We start from the raw sequence: 22,528 nt of genomic DNA on the forward strand, positions 1-22,528 counted from the left end.
CGGGAAAAAATTGAGCAGAGATTCCCGCCTCCGCCTCCGCCTCCTCTTGCCTTCCGAACGGGCTTCCAAACGGGCAATGCCCTGACGGGTCCCCCACGCCCCATCCTGCCCATGCCCACACCCCTGTATATGAGGGTGACCCATGTCCCTCACCCTCCATGCTCGAACGGAAGACACGTGTGTCCTGAGGGGAGCGCCAGACAGGCATTTCTCCGGCCAGGCAGACCCCTGCAGCACCCGTTAGGCTCCAAAGCCTGTACATTCCCAAGATGCCACTGGTCACTATGCAAATCAGACAGCCCTGGCCACACCCTCTCCGCCGCTGGGCTCTGCTGCTTTCGGTACGTGCAGCTCAGCTTTTTCTTACCCTGAACCAGACTTCCGTTTCAGCAAAAAGGTGGGTTGCAGTGGGTCCGGGATGCCATTTGGAGACAAAGCCTGCGGCCCTGTCAAAGATGACTTCCTGCCGCACACCATGTGGTCAGAAGCCTACGAAAAGAAGCGCACCTCGGAATACAGAATCTCACTTCCTCAAGAGCCTTGCACAAGAGATTTTCCTCCCGCCGAGGAAAGCAACTCAAAGGGAACCTTGCGAAAATCAAATTAGGAGCCAGATTGCGGGATGCTAGGCAAACTGTTTGTCAGAAAAGCAAATTCATTTTGAGAAGCCCTGACCTGCGGGAAGGAAAAGCATTCAAGGGCAGAAGAAGGACTGTTCCCTGACCGGGAATCGAACCCGGGCCGCGGCGGTGAGAGCGCCGAATCCTAACCACTAGACCACCAGGTAACCCACAGCCATACAGCAAAAGTTCCTACACTGCTCTCCTAGTGACAAAGCTCATGGGGGCTGAAAGCATATTTTATTCTACAGCGAATATGAATCAGAACTTGAAAAAACACTCATGATTCCACCAGACTGTTTGTCACTTCCAAGCACAGGCCATCCCCTCCCCCGTGCTACTGAACCGACGAATTCCTGTACAATCGGGATCCCCGGGAAATCACAAGAGGGACACCTAGTGGCCGCTGATAGCTCAAAGACAGCTGGTACACCTTCTCACACCTACCTCGTTATTCAGCTTGCTGGAAGAATACATTGCGAATGACCGATTCAAGAGTGCAAGGGAGAAGAGTGCTCCAAAGTAGATGTATACATCGCAGCCGGGTTTTCCAGCAATTTACCTTTCTGATGAGCTGGTACTGCACTTTACGCCCACATAGAGCACCTGACTGGGTGGGGGACTGCGTGCGCATGAAGGTGGCTGAGGGCAATGGGAGCAAAGCAACCTGGGACACAGGGGACCCAGCCCCTTTCCTCTGCTTTCGTCTATAGGTCGGGGTGCCTTTTTAAGGACCTTCGATTAAAAAAAGCTGAGCTGCGTGGACAAATTACACACGTCTACGTCTTAGAGGGATCTTCCCTGACCGGGAATCGAACCCGGGCCGCGGCGGTGAAAGCGCCGAATCCTAGCCACTAGACCACCAGGGAGGAGATGCTCTTGTGAGCCTGCCTTGCTCACTTCCTTATTGTGACTAAGCTAACTCCACTGTATAGATTGCCCATAAAGTACGAGTGGGGAAAAGTTAGGTGTCACACAGTGTGTTTGTCATAAGCAATTACCTTTATCCTCCTGCAAAAGCCTTTTTACTCTGCAATCACCTCTTGCTGGACAGCCTGCGCTGGAGCAGCCAGCATGAAAAGGGAGCTGAGTAAGGCAGGGCCTAGGGTCTCACCAGGGTGGCCGAGTGGTTAAGGCGTTGGACTTAAGATCCAATGGACAGTTGTCCGCATGGGTTCGAGCCCCATCCCTGGTATGGGTTTTCAGCGGGTGTGTAGGAACTTGCAGATGCTTTTTTAAAGCATTTTCCTCTGCCCTCCTCACCCTCCCAGTGCCCTTCCTTAACAGTCCCAATTCACGTCTCAGCTGTGGGGTCTGCTGCTACTCTGCACTTAGCATGGATGCTTCCCAAAGCAATGCAGTGCCACCTACGCAGAGCCCCTGCTTAGAGAAATACACCTCCTATGTCTTTTCCCACTGAAGGGAGCAGGAGGAAGTACTTGCTTCCTGGGGAACATGGGCCTGCCACTGGAATTTGTTAACCCGCCTCTTGCGGATTTCTCCCCTTTCTTTGATTTACACCTGCAGGCTCTCCCTTGCCATCGGAGCAGGATCTGCTGATGCAGGCCCGGCTGGATCAAATGTGCAAAGGCTTGTCCCCAGGCCTCGGGAAAAAATTGAGCAGAGATTCCCGCCTCCGCCTCCGCCTCCGCCTCCTCTTGCCTTCCGAACGGGCTTCCAAACGGGCAATGCCCTGACGGGTCCCCCACGCCCCATCCTGCCCATGCCCACACCCCTGTATATGAGGGTGACCCATGTCCCTCACCCTCCATGCTCGAACGGAAGACACGTGTGTCCTGAGGGGAGCGCCAGACAGGCATTTCTCCGGCCAGGCAGACCCCTGCAGCACCCGTTAGGCTCCAAAGCCTGTACATTCCCAAGATGCCACTGGTCACTATGCAAATCAGACAGCCCTGGCCACACCCTCTCCGCCGCTGGGCTCTGCTGCTTTCGGTACGTGCAGCTCAGCTTTTTCTTACCCTGAACCAGACTTCCGTTTCAGCAAAAAGGTGGGTTGCAGTGGGTCCGGGATGCCATTTGGAGACAAAGCCTGCGGCCCTGTCAAAGATGACTTCCTGCCGCACACCATGTGGTCAGAAGCCTACGAAAAGAAGCGCACCTCGGAATACAGAATCTCACTTCCTCAAGAGCCTTGCACAAGAGATTTTCCTCCCGCCGAGGAAAGCAACTCAAAGGGAACCTTGCGAAAATCAAATTAGGAGCCAGATTGCGGGATGCTAGGCAAACTGTTTGTCAGAAAAGCAAATTCATTTTGAGAAGCCCTGACCTGCGGGAAGGAAAAGCATTCAAGGGCAGAAGAAGGACTGTTCCCTGACCGGGAATCGAACCCGGGCCGCGGCGGTGAGAGCGCCGAATCCTAACCACTAGACCACCAGGGAACCCACAGCCATACAGCAAAAGTTCCTACACTGCTCTCCTAGTGACAAAGCTCATGGGGGCTGAAAGCATATTTTATTCTACAGCGAATATGAATCAGAACTTGAAAAAACACTCATGATTCCACCAGACTGTTTGTCACTTCCAAGCACAGGCCATCCCCTCCCCCGTGCTACTGAACCGACGAATTCCTGTACAATCGGGATCCCCGGGAAATCACAAGAGGGACACCTAGTGGCCGCTGATAGCTCAAAGACAGCTGGTACACCTTCTCACACCTACCTCGTTATTCAGCTTGCTGGAAGAATACATTGCGAATGACCGATTCAAGAGTGCAAGGGAGAAGAGTGCTCCAAAGTAGATGTATACATCGCAGCCGGGTTTTCCAGCAATTTACCTTTCTGATGAGCTGGTACTGCACTTTACGCCCACATAGAGCACCTGACTGGGTGGGGGACTGCGTGCGCATGAAGGTGGCTGAGGGCAATGGGAGCAAAGCAACCTGGGACACAGGGGACCCAGCCCCTTTCCTCTGCTTTCGTCTATAGGTCGGGGTGCCTTTTTAAGGACCTTCGATTAAAAAAAGCTGAGCTGCGTGGACAAATTACGCACGTCTACGTCTTAGAGGGATCTTCCCTGACCGGGAATCGAACCCGGGCCGCGGCGGTGAAAGCGCCAAATCCTAGCCACTAGACCACCAGGGAGGAGATGCTCTTGTGAGCCTGCCTTGCTCACTTCCTTATTGTGACTAAGCTAACTCCACTGTATAGATTGCCCATAAAGTACGAGTGGGGAAAAGTTAGGTGTCACACAGTGTGTTTGTCATAAGCAATTACCTTTATCCTCCTGCAAAAGCCTTTTTACTCTGCAATCACCTCTTGCTGGACAGCCTGCGCTGGAGCAGCCAGCATGAAAAGGGAGCTGAGTAAGGCAGGGCCTAGGGTCTCACCAGGGTGGCCGAGTGGTTAAGGCGTTGGACTTAAGATCCAATGGACAGTTGTCCGCATGGGTTCGAGCCCCATCCCTGGTATGGGTTTTCAGCGGGTGTGTAGGAACTTGCAGATGCTTTTTTAAAGCATTTTCCTCTGCCCTCCTCACCCTCCCAGTGCCCTTCCTTAACAGTCCCAATTCACGTCTCAGCTGTGGGGTCTGCTGCTACTCTGCACTTAGCATGGATGCTTCCCAAAGCAATGCAGTGCCACCTACGCAGAGCCCCTGCTTAGAGAAATACACCTCCTATGTCTTTTCCCACTGAAGGGAGCAGGAGGAAGTACTTGCTTCCTGGGGAACATGGGCCTGCCACTGGAATTTGTTAACCCGCCTCTTGCGGATTTCTCCCCTTTCTTTGATTTACACCTGCAGGCTCTCCCTTGCCATCGGAGCAGGATCTGCTGATGCAGGCCCGGCTGGATCAAATGTGCAAAGGCTTGTCCCCAGGCCTCGGGAAAAAATTGAGCAGAGATTCCCGCCTCCGCCTCCGCCTCCTCTTGCCTTCCGAACGGGCTTCCAAACGGGCAATGCCCTGACGGGTCCCCCACGCCCCATCCTGCCTATGCCCACACCCCTGTATATGAGGGTGACCCATGTCCCTCACCCTCCATGCTCGAACGGAAGACACGTGTGTCCTGAGGGGAGCGCCAGACAGGCATTTCTCCGGCCAGGCAGACCCCTGCAGCACCCGTTAGGCTCCAAAGCCTGTACATTCCCAAGATGCCACTGGTCACTATGCAAATCAGACAGCCCTGGCCACACCCTCTCCGCCGCTGGGCTCTGCTGCTTTCGGTACGTGCAGCTCAGCTTTTTCTTACCCTGAACCAGACTTCCGTTTCAGCAAAAAGGTGGGTTGCAGTGGGTCCGGGATGCCATTTGGAGACAAAGCCTGCGTCCCTGTCAAAGATGACTTCCTGCCGCACACCATGTGGTCAGAAGCCTACGAAAAGAAGCGCACCTCGGAATACAGAATCTCACTTCCTCAAGAGCCTTGCACAAGAGATTTTCCTCCCGCCGAGGAAAGCAACTCAAAGGGAACCTTGCGAAAATCAAATTAGGAGCCAGATTGCGGGATGCTAGGCAAACTGTTTGTCAGAAAAGCAAATTCATTTTGAGAAGCCCTGACCTGCGGGAAGGAAAAGCATTCAAGGGCAGAAGAAGGACTGTTCCCTGACCGGGAATCGAACCCGGGCCGCGGCGGTGAGAGCGCCGAATCCTAACCACTAGACCACCAGGGAACCCACAGCCATACAGCAAAAGTTCCTACACTGCTCTCCTAGTGACAAAGCTCATGGGGGCTGAAAGCATATTTTATTCTACAGCGAATATGAATCAGAACTTGAAAAAACACTCATGATTCCACCAGACTGTTTGTCACTTCCAAGCACAGGCCATCCCCTCCCCCGTGCTACTGAACCGACGAATTCCTGTACAATCGGGATCCCCGGGAAATCACAAGAGGGACACCTAGTGGCCGCTGATAGCTCAAAGACAGCTGGTACACCTTCTCACACCTACCTCGTTATTCAGCTTGCTGGAAGAATACATTGCGAATGACCGATTCAAGAGTGCAAGGGAGAAGAGTGCTCCAAAGTAGATGTATACATCGCAGCCGGGTTTTCCAGCAATTTACCTTTCTGATGAGCTGGTACTGCACTTTACGCCCACATAGAGCACCTGACTGGGTGGGGGACTGCGTGCGCATGAAGGTGGCTGAGGGCAATGGGAGCAAAGCAACCTGGGACACAGGGGACCCAGCCCCTTTCCTCTGCTTTCGTCTATAGGTCGGGGTGCCTTTTTAAGGACCTTCGATTAAAAAAAGCTGAGCTGCGTGGACAAATTACGCACGTCTACGTCTTAGAGGGATCTTCCCTGACCGGGAATTGAACCCGGGCCGCGGCGGTGAAAGCGCCGAATCCTAGCCACTAGACCACCAGGGAGGAGATGCTCTTGTGAGCCTGCCTTGCTCACTTCCTTATTGTGACTAAGCTAACTCCACTGTATAGATTGCCCATAAAGTACGAGTGGGGAAAAGTTAGGTGTCACACAGTGTGTTTGTCATAAGCAATTACCTTTATCCTCCTGCAAAAGCCTTTTTACTCTGCAATCACCTCTTGCTGGACAGCCTGCGCTGGAGCAGCCAGCATGAAAAGGGAGCTGAGTAAGGCAGGACCTAGGGTCTCACCAGGGTGGCCGAGTGGTTAAGGCGTTGGACTTAAGATCCAATGGACAGTTGTCCGCATGGGTTCGAGCCCCATCCCTGGTATGGGTTTTCAGTGGGTGTGTAGGAACTTGCAGATGCTTTTGTAAAGCATTTTCCTCTGCCCTCCTCACCCTCCCAGTGCCCTTCCTTAACAGTCCCAATTCACGTCTCAGCTGTGGGGTCTGCTGCTACTCTGCACTTAGCATGGATGTTTGCCAAAGCAATGCAGTGCCACCTACGCAGAGCCCCTGCTTAGAGAAATACACCTCCTATGTCTTTTCCCACTGAAGGTAGCAGGAGGAAGTACTTGCTTCCTGGGGAACATGGGCCTGCCACTGGAATTTGTTAACCCGCCTCTTGCGGATTTCTCCCCTTTCTTTGATTTACACCTGCAGGCTCTCCCTTGCCATCGGAGCAGGATCTGCTGATGCAGGCCCGGCTGGATCAAATGTGCAAAGGCTTGTCCCCAGGCCTCGGGAAAAAATTGAGCAGAGATTCCCGCCTCCGCCTCCGCCTCCTCTTGCCTTCCGAACGGGCTTCCAAACGGGCAATGCCCTGACGGGTCCCCCACGCCCCATCCTGCCCATGCCCACACCCCTGTATATGAGGGTGACCCATGTCCCTCACCCTCCATGCTCGAACGGAAGACACGTGTGTCCTGAGGGGAGCGCCAGACAGGCATTTCTCCGGCCAGGCAGACCCCTGCAGCACCCGTTAGGCTCCAAAGCCTGTACATTCCCAAGATGCCACTGGTCACTATGCAAATCAGACAGCCCTGGCCACACCCTCTCCGCCGCTGGGCTCTGCTGCTTTCGGTACGTGCAGCTCAGCTTTTTCTTACCCTGAACCAGACTTCCGTTTCAGCAAAAAGGTGGGTTGCAGTGGGTCCGGGATGCCATTTGGAGACAAAGCCTGCGGCCCTGTCAAAGATGACTTCCTGCCGCACACCATGTGGTCAGAAGCCTACGAAAAGAAGCGCACCTCGGAATACAGAATCTCACTTCCTCAAGAGCCTTGCACAAGAGATTTTCCTCCCGCCGAGGAAAGCAACTCAAAGGGAACCTTGCGAAAATCAAATTAGGAGCCAGATTGCGGGATGCTAGGCAAACTGTTTGTCAGAAAAGCAAATTCATTTTGAGAAGCCCTGACCTGCGGGAAGGAAAAGCATTCAAGGGCAGAAGAAGGACTGTTCCCTGACCGGGAATCGAACCCGGGCCGCGGCGGTGAGAGCGCCGAATCCTAACCACTAGACCACCAGGGAACCCACAGCCATACAGCAAAAGTTCCTACACTGCTCTCCTAGTGACAAAGCTCATGGGGGCTGAAAGCATATTTTATTCTACAGCGAATATGAATCAGAACTTGAAAAAACACTCATGATTCCACCAGACTGTTTGTCACTTCCAAGCACAGGCCATCCCCTCCCCCGTGCTACTGAACCGACAAATTCCTGTACAATCGGGATCCCCGGGAAATCACAAGAGGGACACCTAGTGGCCGCTGATAGCTCAAAGACAGCTGGTACACCTTCTCACACCTACCTCGTTATTCAGCTTGCTGGAAGAATACATTGCGAATGACCGATTCAAGAGTGCAAGGGAGAAGAGTGCTCCAAAGTAGATGTATACATCGCAGCCGGGTTTTCCAGCAATTTACCTTTCTGATGAGCTGGTACTGCACTTTACGCCCACATAGAGCACCTGACTGGGTGGGGGACTGCGTGCGCATGAAGGTGGCTGAGGGCAATGGGAGCAAAGCAACCTGGGACACAGGGGACCCAGCCCCTTTCCTCTGCTTTCGTCTATAGGTCGGGGTGCCTTTTTAAGGACCTTCGATTAAAAAAAGCTGAGCTGCGTGGACAAATTACACACGTCTACGTCTTAGAGGGATCTTCCCTGACCGGGAATCGAACCCGGGCCGCGGCGGTGAAAGCGCCGAATCCTAGCCACTAGACCACCAGGGAGGAGATGCTCTTGTGAGCCTGCCTTGCTCACTTCCTTATTGTGACTAAGCTAACTCCACTGTATAGATTGCCCATAAAGTACGAGTGGGGAAAAGTTAGGTGTCACACAGTGTGTTTGTCATAAGCAATTACCTTTATCCTCCTGCAAAAGCCTTTTTACTCTGCAATCACCTCTTGCTGGACAGCCTGCGCTGGAGCAGCCAGCATGAAAAGGGAGCTGAGTAAGGCAGGGCCTAGGGTCTCACCAGGGTGGCCGAGTGGTTAAGGCGTTGGACTTAAGATCCAATGGACAGTTGTCCGCATGAGTTCGAGCCCCATCCCTGGTATGGGTTTTCAGCGGGTGTGTAGGAACTTGCAGATGCTTTTGTAAAGCATTTTCCTCTGCCCTCCTCACCCTCCCAGTGCCCTTCCTTAACAGTCCCAATTCACGTCTCAGCTGTGGGGTCTGCTGCTACTCTGCACTTAGCATGGATGTTTGCCAAAGCAATGCAGTGCCACCTACGCAGAGCCCCTGCTTAGAGAAATACACCTCCTATGTCTTTTCCCACTGAAGGGAGCAGGAGGAAGTACTTGCTTCCTGGGGAACATGGGCCTGCCACTGGAATTTGTTAACCCGCCTCTTGCGGATTTCTCCCCTTTCTTTGATTTACACCTGCAGGCTCTCCCTTGCCATCGGAGCAGGATCTGCTGATGCAGGCCCGGCTGGATCAAATGTGCAAAGGCTTGTCCCCAGGCCTCGGGAAAAAATTGAGCAGAGATTCCCGCCTCCGCCTCCGCCTCCTCTTGCCTTCCGAACGGGCTTCCAAACGGGCAATGCCCTGACGGGTCCCCCACGCCCCATCCTGCCCATGCCCACACCCCTGTATATGAGGGTGACCCATGTCCCTCACCCTCCATGCTCGAACGGAAGACACGTGTGTCCTGAGGGGAGCGCCAGACAGGCATTTCTCCGGCCAGGCAGACCCCTGCAGCACCCGTTAGGCTCCAAAGCCTGTACATTCCCAAGATGCCACTGGTCACTATGCAAATCAGACAGCCCTGGCCACACCCTCTCCGCCGCTGGGCTCTGCTGCTTTCGGTACGTGCAGCTCAGCTTTTTCTTACCCTGAACCAGACTTCCGTTTCAGCAAAAAGGTGGGTTGCAGTGGGTCCGGGATGCCATTTGGAGACAAAGCCTGCGGCCCTGTCAAAGATGACTTCCTGCCGCACACCATGTGGTCAGAAGCCTACGAAAAGAAGCGCACCTCGGAATACAGAATCTCACTTCCTCAAGAGCCTTGCACAAGAGATTTTCCTCCCGCCGAGGAAAGCAACTCAAAGGGAACCTTGCGAAAATCAAATTAGGAGCCAGATTGCGGGATGCTAGGCAAACTGTTTGTCAGAAAAGCAAATTCATTTTGAGAAGCCCTGACCTGCGGGAAGGAAAAGCATTCAAGGGCAGAAGAAGGACTGTTCCCTGACCGGGAATCGAACCCGGGCCGCGGCGGTGAGAGCGCCGAATCCTAACCACTAGACCACCAGGGAACCCACAGCCATACAGCAAAAGTTCCTACACTGCTCTCCTAGTGACAAAGCTCATGGGGGCTGAAAGCATATTTTATTCTACAGCGAATATGAATCAGAACTTGAAAAAACACTCATGATTCCACCAGACTGTTTGTCACTTCCAAGCACAGGCCATCCCCTCCCCCGTGCTACTGAACCGACGAATTCCTGTACAATCGGGATCCCCGGGAAATCACAAGAGGGACACCTAGTGGCCGCTGATAGCTCAAAGACAGCTGGTACACCTTCTCACACCTACCTCGTTATTCAGCTTGCTGGAAGAATACATTGCGAATGACCGATTCAAGAGTGCAAGGGAGAAGAGTGCTCCAAAGTAGATGTATACATCGCAGCCGGGTTTTCCAGCAATTTACCTTTCTGATGAGCTGGTACTGCACTTTACGCCCACATAGAGCACCTGACTGAGTGGGGGACTGCGTGCGCATGAAGGTGGCTGAGGGCAATGGGAGCAAAGCAACCTGGGACACAGGGGACCCAGCCCCTTTCCTCTGCTTTCGTCTATAGGTCGGGTGCCTTTTTAAGGACCTTCGATTAAAAAAAGCTGAGCTGCGTGGACAAATTACGCACGTCTACGTCTTAGAGGGATCTTCCCTGACCGGGAATCGAACCCGGGCCGCGGCGGTGAAAGCGCCGAATCCTAGCCACTAGACCACCAGGGAGGAGATGCTCTTGTGAGCCTGCCTTGCTCACTTCCTTATTGTGACTAAGCTAACTCCACTGTATAGATTGCCCATAAAGTACGAGTGGGGAAAAGTTAGGTGTCACACAGTGTGTTTGTCATAAGCAATTACCTTTATCCTCCTGCAAAAGCCTTTTTACTCTGCAATCACCTCTTGCTGGACAGCCTGCGCTGGAGCAGCCAGCATGAAAAGGGAGCTGAGTAAGGCAGGACCTAGGGTCTCACCAGGGTGGCCGAGTGGTTAAGGCGTTGGACTTAAGATCCAATGGACAGTTGTCCGCATGGGTTCGAGCCCCATCCCTGGTATGGGTTTTCAGCGGGTGTGTAGGAACTTGCAGATGCTTTTGTAAAGCATTTTCCTCTGCCCTCCTCACCCTCCCAGTGCCCTTCCTTAACAGTCCCAATTCACGTCTCAGCTGTGGGGTCTGCTGCTACTCTGCACTTAGCATGGATGTTTGCCAAAGCAATGCAGTGCCACCTACGCAGAGCCCCTGCTTAGAGAAATACACCTCCTATGTCTTTTCCCACTGAAGGGAGCAGGAGGAAGTACTTGCTTCCTGGGGAACATGGGCCTGCCACTGGAATTTGTTAACCCGCCTCTTGCGGATTTCTCCCCTTTCTTTGATTTACACCTGCAGGCTCTCCCTTGCCATCGGAGCAGGATCTGCTGATGCAGGCCCGGCTGGATCAAATGTGCAAAGGCTTGTCCCCAGGCCTCGGGAAAAAATTGAGCAGAGATTCCCGCCTCCGCCTCCTCTTGCCTTCCGAACGGGCTTCCAAACGGGCAATGCCCTGACGGGTCCCCCACGCCCCATCCTGCCCATGCCCACACCCCTGTATATGAGGGTGACCCATGTCCCTCACCCTCCATGCTCGAACGGAAGACACGTGTGTCCTGAGGGGAGCGCCAGACAGGCATTTCTCCGGCCAGGCAGACCCCTGCAGCACCCGTTAGGCTCCAAAGCCTGTACATTCCCAAGATGCCACTGGTCACTATGCAAATCAGACAGCCCTGGCCACACCCTCTCCGCCGCTGGGCTCTGCTGCTTTCGGTACGTGCAGCTCAGCTTTTTCTTACCCTGAACCAGACTTCCGTTTCAGCAAAAAGGTGGGTTGCAGTGGGTCCGGGATGCCATTTGGAGACAAAGCCTGCGGCCCTGTCAAAGATGACTTCCTGCCGCACACCATGTGGTCAGAAGCCTACGAAAAGAAGCGCACCTCGGAATACAGAATCTCACTTCCTCAAGAGCCTTGCACAAGAGATTTTCCTCCCGCCGAGGAAAGCAACTCAAAGGGAACCTTGCGAAAATCAAATTAGGAGCCAGATTGCGGGATGCTAGGCAAACTGTTTGTCAGAAAAGCAAATTCATTTTGAGAAGCCCTGACCTGCGGGAAGGAAAAGCATTCAAGGGCAGAAGAAGGACTGTTCCCTGACCGGGAATCGAACCCGGGCCGCGGCGGTGAGAGCGCCGAATCCTAACCACTAGACCACCAGGGAACCCACAGCCATACAGCAAAAGTTCCTACACTGCTCTCCTAGTGACAAAGCTCATGGGGGCTGAAAGCATATTTTATTCTACAGCGAATATGAATCAGAACTTGAAAAAACACTCATGATTCCACCAGACTGTTTGTCACTTCCAAGCACAGGCCATCCCCTCCCCCGTGCTACTGAACCGACGAATTCCTGTACAATCGGGATCCCCGGGAAATCACAAGAGGGACACCTAGTGGCCGCTGATAGCTCAAAGACAGCTGGTACACCTTCTCACACCTACCTCGTTATTCAGCTTGCTGGAAGAATACATTGCGAATGACCGATTCAAGAGTGCAAGGGAGAAGAGTGCTCCAAAGTAGATGTATACATCGCAGCCGGGTTTTCCAGCAATTTACCTTTCTGATGAGCTGGTACTGCACTTTACGCCCACATAGAGCACCTGACTGGGTGGGGGACTGCGTGCGCATGAAGGTGGCTGAGGGCAATGGGAGCAAAGCAACCTGGGACACAGGGGACCCAGCCCCTTTCCTCTGCTTTCGTCTATAGGTCGGGGTGCCTTTTTAAAGACCTTCGATTAAAAAAAGCTGAGCTGCGTGGACAAATTACGCACGTCTACGTCTTAGAGGGATCTTCCCTGACCGGGAATTGAACCCGGGCCGCGGCGGTGAAAGCGCCGAATCCTAGCCACTAGACCACCAGGGAGGAGATGCTCTTGTGAGCCTGCCTTGCTCACTTCCTTATTGTGACTAAGCTAACTCCACTGTATAGATTGCCCATAAAGTACGAGTGGGGAAAAGTTAGGTGTCACACAGTGTGTTTGTCATAAGCAATTACCTTTATCCTCCTGCAAAAGCCTTTTTACTCTGCAATCACCTCTTGCTGGACAGCCTGCGCTGGAGCAGCCAGCATGAAAAGGGAGCTGAGTAAGGCAGGACCTAGGGTCTCACCAGGGTGGCCGAGTGGTTAAGGCGTTGGACTTAAGATCCAATGGACAGTTGTCCGCATGGGTTCGAGCCCCATCCCTGGTATGGGTTTTCAGTGGGTGTGTAGGAACTTGCAGATGCTTTTGTAAAGCATTTTCCTCTGCCCTCCTCACCCTCCCAGTGCCCTTCCTTAACAGTCCCAATTCACGTCTCAGCTGTGGGGTCTGCTGCTACTCTGCACTTAGCATGGATGTTTGCCAAAGCAATGCAGTGCCACCTACGCAGAGCCCCTGCTTAGAGAAATACACCTCCTATGTCTTTTCCCACTGAAGGTAGCAGGAGGAAGTACTTGCTTCCTGGGGAACATGGGCCTGCCACTGGAATTTGTTAACCCGCCTCTTGCGGATTTCTCCCCTTTCTTTGATTTACACCTGCAGGCTCTCCCTTGCCATCGGAGCAGGATCTGCTGATGCAGGCCCGGCTGGATCAAATGTGCAAAGGCTTGTCCCCAGGCCTCGGGAAAAAATTGAGCAGAGATTCCCGCCTCCGCCTCCGCCTCCTCTTGCCTTCCGAACGGGCTTCCAAACGGGCAATGCCCTGACGGGTCCCCCACGCCCCATCCTGCCCATGCCCACACCCCTGTATATGAGGGTGACCCATGTCCCTCACCCTCCATGCTCGAACGGAAGACACGTGTGTCCTGAGGGGAGCGCCAGACAGGCATTTCTCCGGCCAGGCAGACCCCTGCAGCACCCGTTAGGCTCCAAAGCCTGTACATTCCCAAGATGCCACTGGTCACTATGCAAATCAGACAGCCCTGGCCACACCCTCTCCGCCGCTGGGCTCTGCTGCTTTCGGTACGTGCAGCTCAGCTTTTTCTTACCCTGAACCAGACTTCCGTTTCAGCAAAAAGGTGGGTTGCAGTGGGTCCGGGATGCCATTTGGAGACAAAGCCTGCGGCCCTGTCAAAGATGACTTCCTGCCGCACACCATGTGGTCAGAAGCCTACGAAAAGAAGCGCACCTCGGAATACAGAATCTCACTTCCTCAAGAGCCTTGCACAAGAGATTTTCCTCCCGCCGAGGAAAGCAACTCAAAGGGAACCTTGCGAAAATCAAATTAGGAGCCAGATTGCGGGATGCTAGGCAAACTGTTTGTCAGAAAAGCAAATTCATTTTGAGAAGCCCTGACCTGCGGGAAGGAAAAGCATTCAAGGGCAGAAGAAGGACTGTTCCCTGACCGGGAATCGAACCCGGGCCGCGGCGGTGAGAGCGCCGAATCCTAACCACTAGACCACCAGGGAACCCACAGCCATACAGCAAAAGTTCCTACACTGCTCTCCTAGTGACAAAGCTCATGGGGGCTGAAAGCATATTTTATTCTACAGCGAATATGAATCAGAACTTGAAAAAACACTCATGATTCCACCAGACTGTTTGTCACTTCCAAGCACAGGCCATCCCCTCCCCCGTGCTACTGAACCGACAAATTCCTGTACAATCGGGATCCCCGGGAAATCACAAGAGGGACACCTAGTGGCCGCTGATAGCTCAAAGACAGCTGGTACACCTTCTCACACCTACCTCGTTATTCAGCTTGCTGGAAGAATACATTGCGAATGACCGATTCAAGAGTGCAAGGGAGAAGAGTGCTCCAAAGTAGATGTATACATCGCAGCCGGGTTTTCCAGCAATTTACCTTTCTGATGAGCTGGTACTGCACTTTACGCCCACATAGAGCACCTGACTGGGTGGGGGACTGCGTGCGCATGAAGGTGGCTGAGGGCAATGGGAGCAAAGCAACCTGGGACACAGGGGACCCAGCCCCTTTCCTCTGCTTTCGTCTATAGGTCGGGGTGCCTTTTTAAGGACCTTCGATTAAAAAAAGCTGAGCTGCGTGGACAAATTACACACGTCTACGTCTTAGAGGGATCTTCCCTGACCGGGAATCGAACCCGGGCCGCGGCGGTGAAAGCGCCGAATCCTAGCCACTAGACCACCAGGGAGGAGATGCTCTTGTGAGCCTGCCTTGCTCACTTCCTTATTGTGACTAAGCTAACTCCACTGTATAGATTGCCCATAAAGTACGAGTGGGGAAAAGTTAGGTGTCACACAGTGTGTTTGTCATAAGCAATTACCTTTATCCTCCTGCAAAAGCCTTTTTACTCTGCAATCACCTCTTGCTGGACAGCCTGCGCTGGAGCAGCCAGCATGAAAAGGGAGCTGAGTAAGGCAGGGCCTAGGGTCTCACCAGGGTGGCCGAGTGGTTAAGGCGTTGGACTTAAGATCCAATGGACAGTTGTCCGCATGAGTTCGAGCCCCATCCCTGGTATGGGTTTTCAGCGGGTGTGTAGGAACTTGCAGATGCTTTTGTAAAGCATTTTCCTCTGCCCTCCTCACCCTCCCAGTGCCCTTCCTTAACAGTCCCAATTCACGTCTCAGCTGTGGGGTCTGCTGCTACTCTGCACTTAGCATGGATGTTTGCCAAAGCAATGCAGTGCCACCTACGCAGAGCCCCTGCTTAGAGAAATACACCTCCTATGTCTTTTCCCACTGAAGGGAGCAGGAGGAAGTACTTGCTTCCTGGGGAACATGGGCCTGCCACTGGAATTTGTTAACCCGCCTCTTGCGGATTTCTCCCCTTTCTTTGATTTACACCTGCAGGCTCTCCCTTGCCATCGGAGCAGGATCTGCTGATGCAGGCCCGGCTGGATCAAATGTGCAAAGGCTTGTCCCCAGGCCTCGGGAAAAAATTGAGCAGAGATTCCCGCCTCCGCCTCCGCCTCCTCTTGCCTTCCGAACGGGCTTCCAAACGGGCAATGCCCTGACGGGTCCCCCACGCCCCATCCTGCCCATGCCCACACCCCTGTATATGAGGGTGACCCATGTCCCTCACCCTCCATGCTCGAACGGAAGACACGTGTGTCCTGAGGGGAGCGCCAGACAGGCATTTCTCCGGCCAGGCAGACCCCTGCAGCACCCGTTAGGCTCCAAAGCCTGTACATTCCCAAGATGCCACTGGTCACTATGCAAATCAGACAGCCCTGGCCACACCCTCTCCGCCGCTGGGCTCTGCTGCTTTCGGTACGTGCAGCTCAGCTTTTTCTTACCCTGAACCAGACTTCCGTTTCAGCAAAAAGGTGGGTTGCAGTGGGTCCGGGATGCCATTTGGAGACAAAGCCTGCGGCCCTGTCAAAGATGACTTCCTGCCGCACACCATGTGGTCAGAAGCCTACGAAAAGAAGCGCACCTCGGAATACAGAATCTCACTTCCTCAAGAGCCTTGCACAAGAGATTTTCCTCCCGCCGAGGAAAGCAACTCAAAGGGAACCTTGCGAAAATCAAATTAGGAGCCAGATTGCGGGATGCTAGGCAAACTGTTTGTCAGAAAAGCAAATTCATTTTGAGAAGCCCTGACCTGCGGGAAGGAAAAGCATTCAAGGGCAGAAGAAGGACTGTTCCCTGACCGGGAATCGAACCCGGGCCGCGGCGGTGAGAGCGCCGAATCCTAACCACTAGACCACCAGGTAACCCACAGCCATACAGCAAAAGTTCCTACACTGCTCTCCTAGTGACAAAGCTCATGGGGGCTGAAAGCATATTTTATTCTACAGCGAATATGAATCAGAACTTGAAAAAACACTCATGATTCCACCAGACTGTTTGTCACTTCCAAGCACAGGCCATCCCCTCCCCCGTGCTACTGAACCGACGAATTCCTGTACAATCGGGATCCCCGGGAAATCACAAGAGGGACACCTAGTGGCCGCTGATAGCTCAAAGACAGCTGGTACACCTTCTCACACCTACCTCGTTATTCAGCTTGCTGGAAGAATACATTGCGAATGACCGATTCAAGAGTGCAAGGGAGAAGAGTGCTCCAAAGTAGATGTATACATCGCAGCCGGGTTTTCCAGCAATTTACCTTTCTGATGAGCTGGTACTGCACTTTACGCCCACATAGAGCACCTGACTGGGTGGGGGACTGCGTGCGCATGAAGGTGGCTGAGGGCAATGGGAGCAAAGCAACCTGGGACACAGGGGACCCAGCCCCTTTCCTCTGCTTTCGTCTATAGGTCGGGGTGCCTTTTTAAGGACCTTCGATTAAAAAAAGCTGAGCTGCGTGGACAAATTACACACGTCTACGTCTTAGAGGGATCTTCCCTGACCGGGAATCGAACCCGGGCCGCGGCGGTGAAAGCGCCGAATCCTAGCCACTAGACCACCAGGGAGGAGATGCTCTTGTGAGCCTGCCTTGCTCACTTCCTTATTGTGACTAAGCTAACTCCACTGTATAGATTGCCCATAAAGTACGAGTGGGGAAAAGTTAGGTGTCACACAGTGTGTTTGTCATAAGCAATTACCTTTATCCTCCTGCAAAAGCCTTTTTACTCTGCAATCACCTCTTGCTGGACAGCCTGCGCTGGAGCAGCCAGCATGAAAAGGGAGCTGAGTAAGGCAGGGCCTAGGGTCTCACCAGGGTGGCCGAGTGGTTAAGGCGTTGGACTTAAGATCCAATGGACAGTTGTCCGCATGAGTTCGAGCCCCATCCCTGGTATGGGTTTTCAGCGGGTGTGTAGGAACTTGCAGATGCTTTTGTAAAGCATTTTCCTCTGCCCTCCTCACCCTCCCAGTGCCCTTCCTTAACAGTCCCAATTCACGTCTCAGCTGTGGGGTCTGCTGCTACTCTGCACTTAGCATGGATGTTTGCCAAAGCAATGCAGTGCCACCTACGCAGAGCCCCTGCTTAGAGAAATACACCTCCTATGTCTTTTCCCACTGAAGGGAGCAGGAGGAAGTACTTGCTTCCTGGGGAACATGGGCCTGCCACTGGAATTTGTTAACCCGCCTCTTGCGGATTTCTCCCCTTTCTTTGATTTACACCTGCAGGCTCTCCCTTGCCATCGGAGCAGGATCTGCTGATGCAGGCCCGGCTGGATCAAATGTGCAAAGGCTTGTCCCCAGGCCTCGGGAAAAAATTGAGCAGAGATTCCCGCCTCCGCCTCCGCCTCCTCTTGCCTTCCGAACGGGCTTCCAAACGGGCAATGCCCTGACGGGTCCCCCACGCCCCATCCTGCCCATGCCCACACCCCTGTATATGAGGGTGACCCATGTCCCTCACCCTCCATGCTCGAACGGAAGACACGTGTGTCCTGAGGGGAGCGCCAGACAGGCATTTCTCCGGCCAGGCAGACCCCTGCAGCACCCGTTAGGCTCCAAAGCCTGTACATTCCCAAGATGCCACTGGTCACTATGCAAATCAGACAGCCCTGGCCACACCCTCTCCGCCGCTGGGCTCTGCTGCTTTCGGTACGTGCAGCTCAGCTTTTTCTTACCCTGAACCAGACTTCCGTTTCAGCAAAAAGGTGGGTTGCAGTGGGTCCGGGATGCCATTTGGAGACAAAGCCTGCGGCCCTGTCAAAGATGACTTCCTGCCGCACACCATGTGGTCAGAAGCCTACGAAAAGAAGCGCACCTCGGAATACAGAATCTCACTTCCTCAAGAGCCTTGCACAAGAGATTTTCCTCCCGCCGAGGAAAGCAACTCAAAGGGAACCTTGCGAAAATCAAATTAGGAGCCAGATTGCGGGATGCTAGGCAAACTGTTTGTCAGAAAAGCAAATTCATTTTGAGAAGCCCTGACCTGCGGGAAGGAAAAGCATTCAAGGGCAGAAGAAGGACTGTTCCCTGACCGGGAATCGAACCCGGGCCGCGGCGGTGAGAGCGCCGAATCCTAACCACTAGACCACCAGGTAACCCACAGCCATACAGCAAAAGTTCCTACACTGCTCTCCTAGTGACAAAGCTCATGGGGGCTGAAAGCATATTTTATTCTACAGCGAATATGAATCAGAACTTGAAAAAACACTCATGATTCCACCAGACTGTTTGTCACTTCCAAGCACAGGCCATCCCCTCCCCCGTGCTACTGAACCGACGAATTCCTGTACAATCGGGATCCCCGGGAAATCACAAGAGGGACACCTAGTGGCCGCTGATAGCTCAAAGACAGCTGGTACACCTTCTCACACCTACCTCGTTATTCAGCTTGCTGGAAGAATACATTGCGAATGACCGATTCAAGAGTGCAAGGGAGAAGAGTGCTCCAAAGTAGATGTATACATCGCAGCCGGGTTTTCCAGCAATTTACCTTTCTGATGAGCTGGTACTGCACTTTACGCCCACATAGAGCACCTGACTGGGTGGGGGACTGCGTGCGCATGAAGGTGGCTGAGGGCAATGGGAGCAAAGCAACCTGGGACACAGGGGACCCAGCCCCTTTCCTCTGCTTTCGTCTATAGGTCGGGGTGCCTTTTTAAGGACCTTCGATTAAAAAAAGCTGAGCTGCGTGGACAAATTACACACGTCTACGTCTTAGAGGGATCTTCCCTGACCGGGAATCGAACCCGGGCCGCGGCGGTGAAAGCGCCGAATCCTAGCCACTAGACCACCAGGGAGGAGATGCTCTTGTGAGCCTGCCTTGCTCACTTCCTTATTGTGACTAAGCTAACTCCACTGTATAGATTGCCCATAAAGTACGAGTGGGGAAAAGTTAGGTGTCACACAGTGTGTTTGTCATAAGCAATTACCTTTATCCTCCTGCAAAAGCCTTTTTACTCTGCAATCACCTCTTGCTGGACAGCCTGCGCTGGAGCAGCCAGCATGAAAAGGGAGCTGAGTAAGGCAGGGCCTAGGGTCTCACCAGGGTGGCCGAGTGGTTAAGGCGTTGGACTTAAGATCCAATGGACAGTTGTCCGCATGGGTTCGAGCCCCATCCCTGGTATGGGTTTTCAGCAGGTGTGTAGGAACTTGCAGATGCTTTTTTAAAGCATTTTCCTCTGCCCTCCTCACCCTCCCAGTGCCCTTCCTTAACAGTCCCAATTCACGTCTCAGCTGTGGGGTCTGCTGCTACTCTGCACTTAGCATGGATGCTTCCCAAAGCAATGCAGTGCCACCTACGCAGAGCCCCTGCTTAGAGAAATACACCTCCTATGTCTTTTCCCACTGAAGGGAGCAGGAGGAAGTACTTGCTTCCTGGGGAACATGGGCCTGCCACTGGAATTTGTTAACCCGCCTCTTGCGGATTTCTCCCCTTTCTTTGATTTACACCTGCAGGCTCTCCCTTGCCATCGGAGCAGGATCTGCTGATGCAGGCCCGGCTGGATCAAATGTGCAAAGGCTTGTCCCCAGGCCTCGGGAAAAAATTGAGCAGAGATTCCCGCCTCCGCCTCCGCCTCCGCCTCCTCTTGCCTTCCGAACGGGCTTCCAAACGGGCAATGCCCTGACGGGTCCCCCACGCCCCATCCTGCCCATGCCCACACCCCTGTATATGAGGGTGACCCATGTCCCTCACCCTCCATGCTCGAACGGAAGACACGTGTGTCCTGAGGGGAGCGCCAGACAGGCATTTCTCCGGCCAGGCAGACCCCTGCAGCACCCGTTAGGCTCCAAAGCCTGTACATTCCCAAGATGCCACTGGTCACTATGCAAATCAGACAGCCCTGGCCACACCCTCTCCGCCGCTGGGCTCTGCTGCTTTCGGTACGTGCAGCTCAGCTTTTTCTTACCCTGAACCAGACTTCCGTTTCAGCAAAAAGGTGGGTTGCAGTGGGTCCGGGATGCCATTTGGAGACAAAGCCTGCGGCCCTGTCAAAGATGACTTCCTGCCGCACACCATGTGGTCAGAAGCCTACGAAAAGAAGCGCACCTCGGAATACAGAATCTCACTTCCTCAAGAGCCTTGCACAAGAGATTTTCCTCCCGCCGAGGAAAGCAACTCAAAGGGAACCTTGCGAAAATCAAATTAGGAGCCAGATTGCGGGATGCTAGGCAAACTGTTTGTCAGAAAAGCAAATTCATTTTGAGAAGCCCTGACCTGCGGGAAGGAAAAGCATTCAAGGGCAGAAGAAGGACTGTTCCCTGACCGGGAATCGAACCCGGGCCGCGGCGGTGAGAGCGCCGAATCCTAACCACTAGACCACCAGGGAACCCACAGCCATACAGCAAAAGTTCCTACACTGCTCTCCTAGTGACAAAGCTCATGGGGGCTGAAAGCATATTTTATTCTACAGCGAATATGAATCAGAACTTGAAAAAACACTCATGATTCCACCAGACTGTTTGTCACTTCCAAGCACAGGCCATCCCCTCCCCCGTGCTACTGAACCGACAAATTCCTGTACAATCGGGATCCCCGGGAAATCACAAGAGGGACACCTAGTGGCCGCTGATAGCTCAAAGACAGCTGGTACACCTTCTCACACCTACCTCGTTATTCAGCTTGCTGGAAGAATACATTGCGAATGACCGATTCAAGAGTGCAAGGGAGAAGAGTGCTCCAAAGTAGATGTATACATCGCAGCCGGGTTTTCCAGCAATTTACCTTTCTGATGAGCTGGTACTGCACTTTACGCCCACATAGAGCACCTGACTGGGTGGGGGACTGCGTGCGCATGAAGGTGGCTGAGGGCAATGGGAGCAAAGCAACCTGGGACACAGGGGACCCAGCCCCTTTCCTCTGCTTTCGTCTATAGGTCGGGGTGCCTTTTTAAGGACCTTCGATTAAAAAAAGCTGAGCTGCGTGGACAAATTACACACGTCTACGTCTTAGAGGGATCTTCCCTGACCGGGAATCGAACCCGGGCCGCGGCGGTGAAAGCGCCGAATCCTAGCCACTAGACCACCAGGGAGGAGATGCTCTTGTGAGCCTGCCTTGCTCACTTCCTTATTGTGACTAAGCTAACTCCACTGTATAGATTGCCCATAAAGTACGAGTGGGGAAAAGTTAGGTGTCACACAGTGTGTTTGTCATAAGCAATTACCTTTATCCTCCTGCAAAAGCCTTTTTACTCTGCAATCACCTCTTGCTGGACAGCCTGCGCTGGAGCAGCCAGCATGAAAAGGGAGCTGAGTAAGGCAGGGCCTAGGGTCTCACCAGGGTGGCCGAGTGGTTAAGGCGTTGGACTTAAGATCCAATGGACAGTTGTCCGCATGAGTTCGAGCCCCATCCCTGGTATGGGTTTTCAGCGGGTGTGTAGGAACTTGCAGATGCTTTTGTAAAGCATTTTCCTCTGCCCTCCTCACCCTCCCAGTGCCCTTCCTTAACAGTCCCAATTCACGTCTCAGCTGTGGGGTCTGCTGCTACTCTGCACTTAGCATGGATGTTTGCCAAAGCAATGCAGTGCCACCTACGCAGAGCCCCTGCTTAGAGAAATACACCTCCTATGTCTTTTCCCACTGAAGGGAGCAGGAGGAAGTACTTGCTTCCTGGGGAACATGGGCCTGCCACTGGAATTTGTTAACCCGCCTCTTGCGGATTTCTCCCCTTTCTTTGATTTACACCTGCAGGCTCTCCCTTGCCATCGGAGCAGGATCTGCTGATGCAGGCCCGGCTGGATCAAATGTGCAAAGGCTTGTCCCCAGGCCTCGGGAAAAAATTGAGCAGAGATTCCCGCCTCCGCCTCCGCCTCCTCTTGCCTTCCGAACGGGCTTCCAAACGGGCAATGCCCTGACGGGTCCCCCACGCCCCATCCTGCCCATGCCCACACCCCTGTATATGAGGGTGACCCATGTCCCTCACCCTCCATGCTCGAACGGAAGACACGTGTGTCCTGAGGGGAGCGCCAGACAGGCATTTCTCCGGCCAGGCAGACCCCTGCAGCACCCGTTAGGCTCCAAAGCCTGTACATT

At 53.5% G+C, this 22,528-nt stretch overlaps 20 non-coding genes across 20 annotated transcripts; 6 read left to right on the forward strand and 14 right to left on the reverse strand.

Moving 5' to 3' along the window:
- Window positions 1-1,417: 1,417 nt before the first annotated feature.
- TRNAE-UUC (transfer RNA glutamic acid (anticodon UUC)) lies at window positions 1,418-1,489 on the reverse strand. The gene has a single exon. It is a non-coding gene; the product is annotated as a tRNA-Glu (tRNA).
- A 243-nt stretch (window positions 1,490-1,732) lies between these two features.
- On the forward strand, window positions 1,733-1,815 carry TRNAL-UAA (transfer RNA leucine (anticodon UAA)). Its single transcript has one exon. It is a non-coding gene; the product is annotated as a tRNA-Leu (tRNA).
- A 1,132-nt stretch (window positions 1,816-2,947) lies between these two features.
- Window positions 2,948-3,019, reverse strand: TRNAE-CUC (transfer RNA glutamic acid (anticodon CUC)). The gene has a single exon. It is a non-coding gene; the product is annotated as a tRNA-Glu (tRNA).
- Window positions 3,020-3,964: 945 nt separating this feature from the next.
- Window positions 3,965-4,047, forward strand: TRNAL-UAA (transfer RNA leucine (anticodon UAA)). Its single transcript has one exon. It is a non-coding gene; the product is annotated as a tRNA-Leu (tRNA).
- Window positions 4,048-5,173: 1,126 nt separating this feature from the next.
- On the reverse strand, window positions 5,174-5,245 carry TRNAE-CUC (transfer RNA glutamic acid (anticodon CUC)). The gene has a single exon. It is a non-coding gene; the product is annotated as a tRNA-Glu (tRNA).
- A 945-nt stretch (window positions 5,246-6,190) lies between these two features.
- TRNAL-UAA (transfer RNA leucine (anticodon UAA)) lies at window positions 6,191-6,273 on the forward strand. The gene has a single exon. It is a non-coding gene; the product is annotated as a tRNA-Leu (tRNA).
- Window positions 6,274-7,399: 1,126 nt separating this feature from the next.
- On the reverse strand, window positions 7,400-7,471 carry TRNAE-CUC (transfer RNA glutamic acid (anticodon CUC)). The gene has a single exon. It is a non-coding gene; the product is annotated as a tRNA-Glu (tRNA).
- Window positions 7,472-8,101: 630 nt separating this feature from the next.
- Window positions 8,102-8,173, reverse strand: TRNAE-UUC (transfer RNA glutamic acid (anticodon UUC)). The gene has a single exon. It is a non-coding gene; the product is annotated as a tRNA-Glu (tRNA).
- A 1,452-nt stretch (window positions 8,174-9,625) lies between these two features.
- On the reverse strand, window positions 9,626-9,697 carry TRNAE-CUC (transfer RNA glutamic acid (anticodon CUC)). The gene has a single exon. It is a non-coding gene; the product is annotated as a tRNA-Glu (tRNA).
- A 629-nt stretch (window positions 9,698-10,326) lies between these two features.
- Window positions 10,327-10,398, reverse strand: TRNAE-UUC (transfer RNA glutamic acid (anticodon UUC)). The gene has a single exon. It is a non-coding gene; the product is annotated as a tRNA-Glu (tRNA).
- Window positions 10,399-10,641: 243 nt separating this feature from the next.
- Window positions 10,642-10,724, forward strand: TRNAL-UAA (transfer RNA leucine (anticodon UAA)). Its single transcript has one exon. It is a non-coding gene; the product is annotated as a tRNA-Leu (tRNA).
- Window positions 10,725-11,844: 1,120 nt separating this feature from the next.
- Window positions 11,845-11,916, reverse strand: TRNAE-CUC (transfer RNA glutamic acid (anticodon CUC)). The gene has a single exon. It is a non-coding gene; the product is annotated as a tRNA-Glu (tRNA).
- A 945-nt stretch (window positions 11,917-12,861) lies between these two features.
- On the forward strand, window positions 12,862-12,944 carry TRNAL-UAA (transfer RNA leucine (anticodon UAA)). The gene has a single exon. It is a non-coding gene; the product is annotated as a tRNA-Leu (tRNA).
- A 1,126-nt stretch (window positions 12,945-14,070) lies between these two features.
- On the reverse strand, window positions 14,071-14,142 carry TRNAE-CUC (transfer RNA glutamic acid (anticodon CUC)). The gene has a single exon. It is a non-coding gene; the product is annotated as a tRNA-Glu (tRNA).
- Window positions 14,143-14,772: 630 nt separating this feature from the next.
- TRNAE-UUC (transfer RNA glutamic acid (anticodon UUC)) lies at window positions 14,773-14,844 on the reverse strand. The gene has a single exon. It is a non-coding gene; the product is annotated as a tRNA-Glu (tRNA).
- Window positions 14,845-16,998: 2,154 nt separating this feature from the next.
- Window positions 16,999-17,070, reverse strand: TRNAE-UUC (transfer RNA glutamic acid (anticodon UUC)). Its single transcript has one exon. It is a non-coding gene; the product is annotated as a tRNA-Glu (tRNA).
- A 2,154-nt stretch (window positions 17,071-19,224) lies between these two features.
- Window positions 19,225-19,296, reverse strand: TRNAE-UUC (transfer RNA glutamic acid (anticodon UUC)). The gene has a single exon. It is a non-coding gene; the product is annotated as a tRNA-Glu (tRNA).
- Window positions 19,297-19,539: 243 nt separating this feature from the next.
- TRNAL-UAA (transfer RNA leucine (anticodon UAA)) lies at window positions 19,540-19,622 on the forward strand. The gene has a single exon. It is a non-coding gene; the product is annotated as a tRNA-Leu (tRNA).
- A 1,132-nt stretch (window positions 19,623-20,754) lies between these two features.
- On the reverse strand, window positions 20,755-20,826 carry TRNAE-CUC (transfer RNA glutamic acid (anticodon CUC)). Its single transcript has one exon. It is a non-coding gene; the product is annotated as a tRNA-Glu (tRNA).
- A 630-nt stretch (window positions 20,827-21,456) lies between these two features.
- Window positions 21,457-21,528, reverse strand: TRNAE-UUC (transfer RNA glutamic acid (anticodon UUC)). The gene has a single exon. It is a non-coding gene; the product is annotated as a tRNA-Glu (tRNA).
- Between the last annotated feature and the right edge of the window lie 1,000 nt (window positions 21,529-22,528).

This window comes from Triturus cristatus, chromosome 5_2 (assembly GCF_964204655.1).
Source record: "Triturus cristatus chromosome 5_2, aTriCri1.1, whole genome shotgun sequence".
Classification (NCBI taxonomy): Eukaryota; Metazoa; Chordata; class Amphibia; order Caudata; family Salamandridae; genus Triturus; species Triturus cristatus.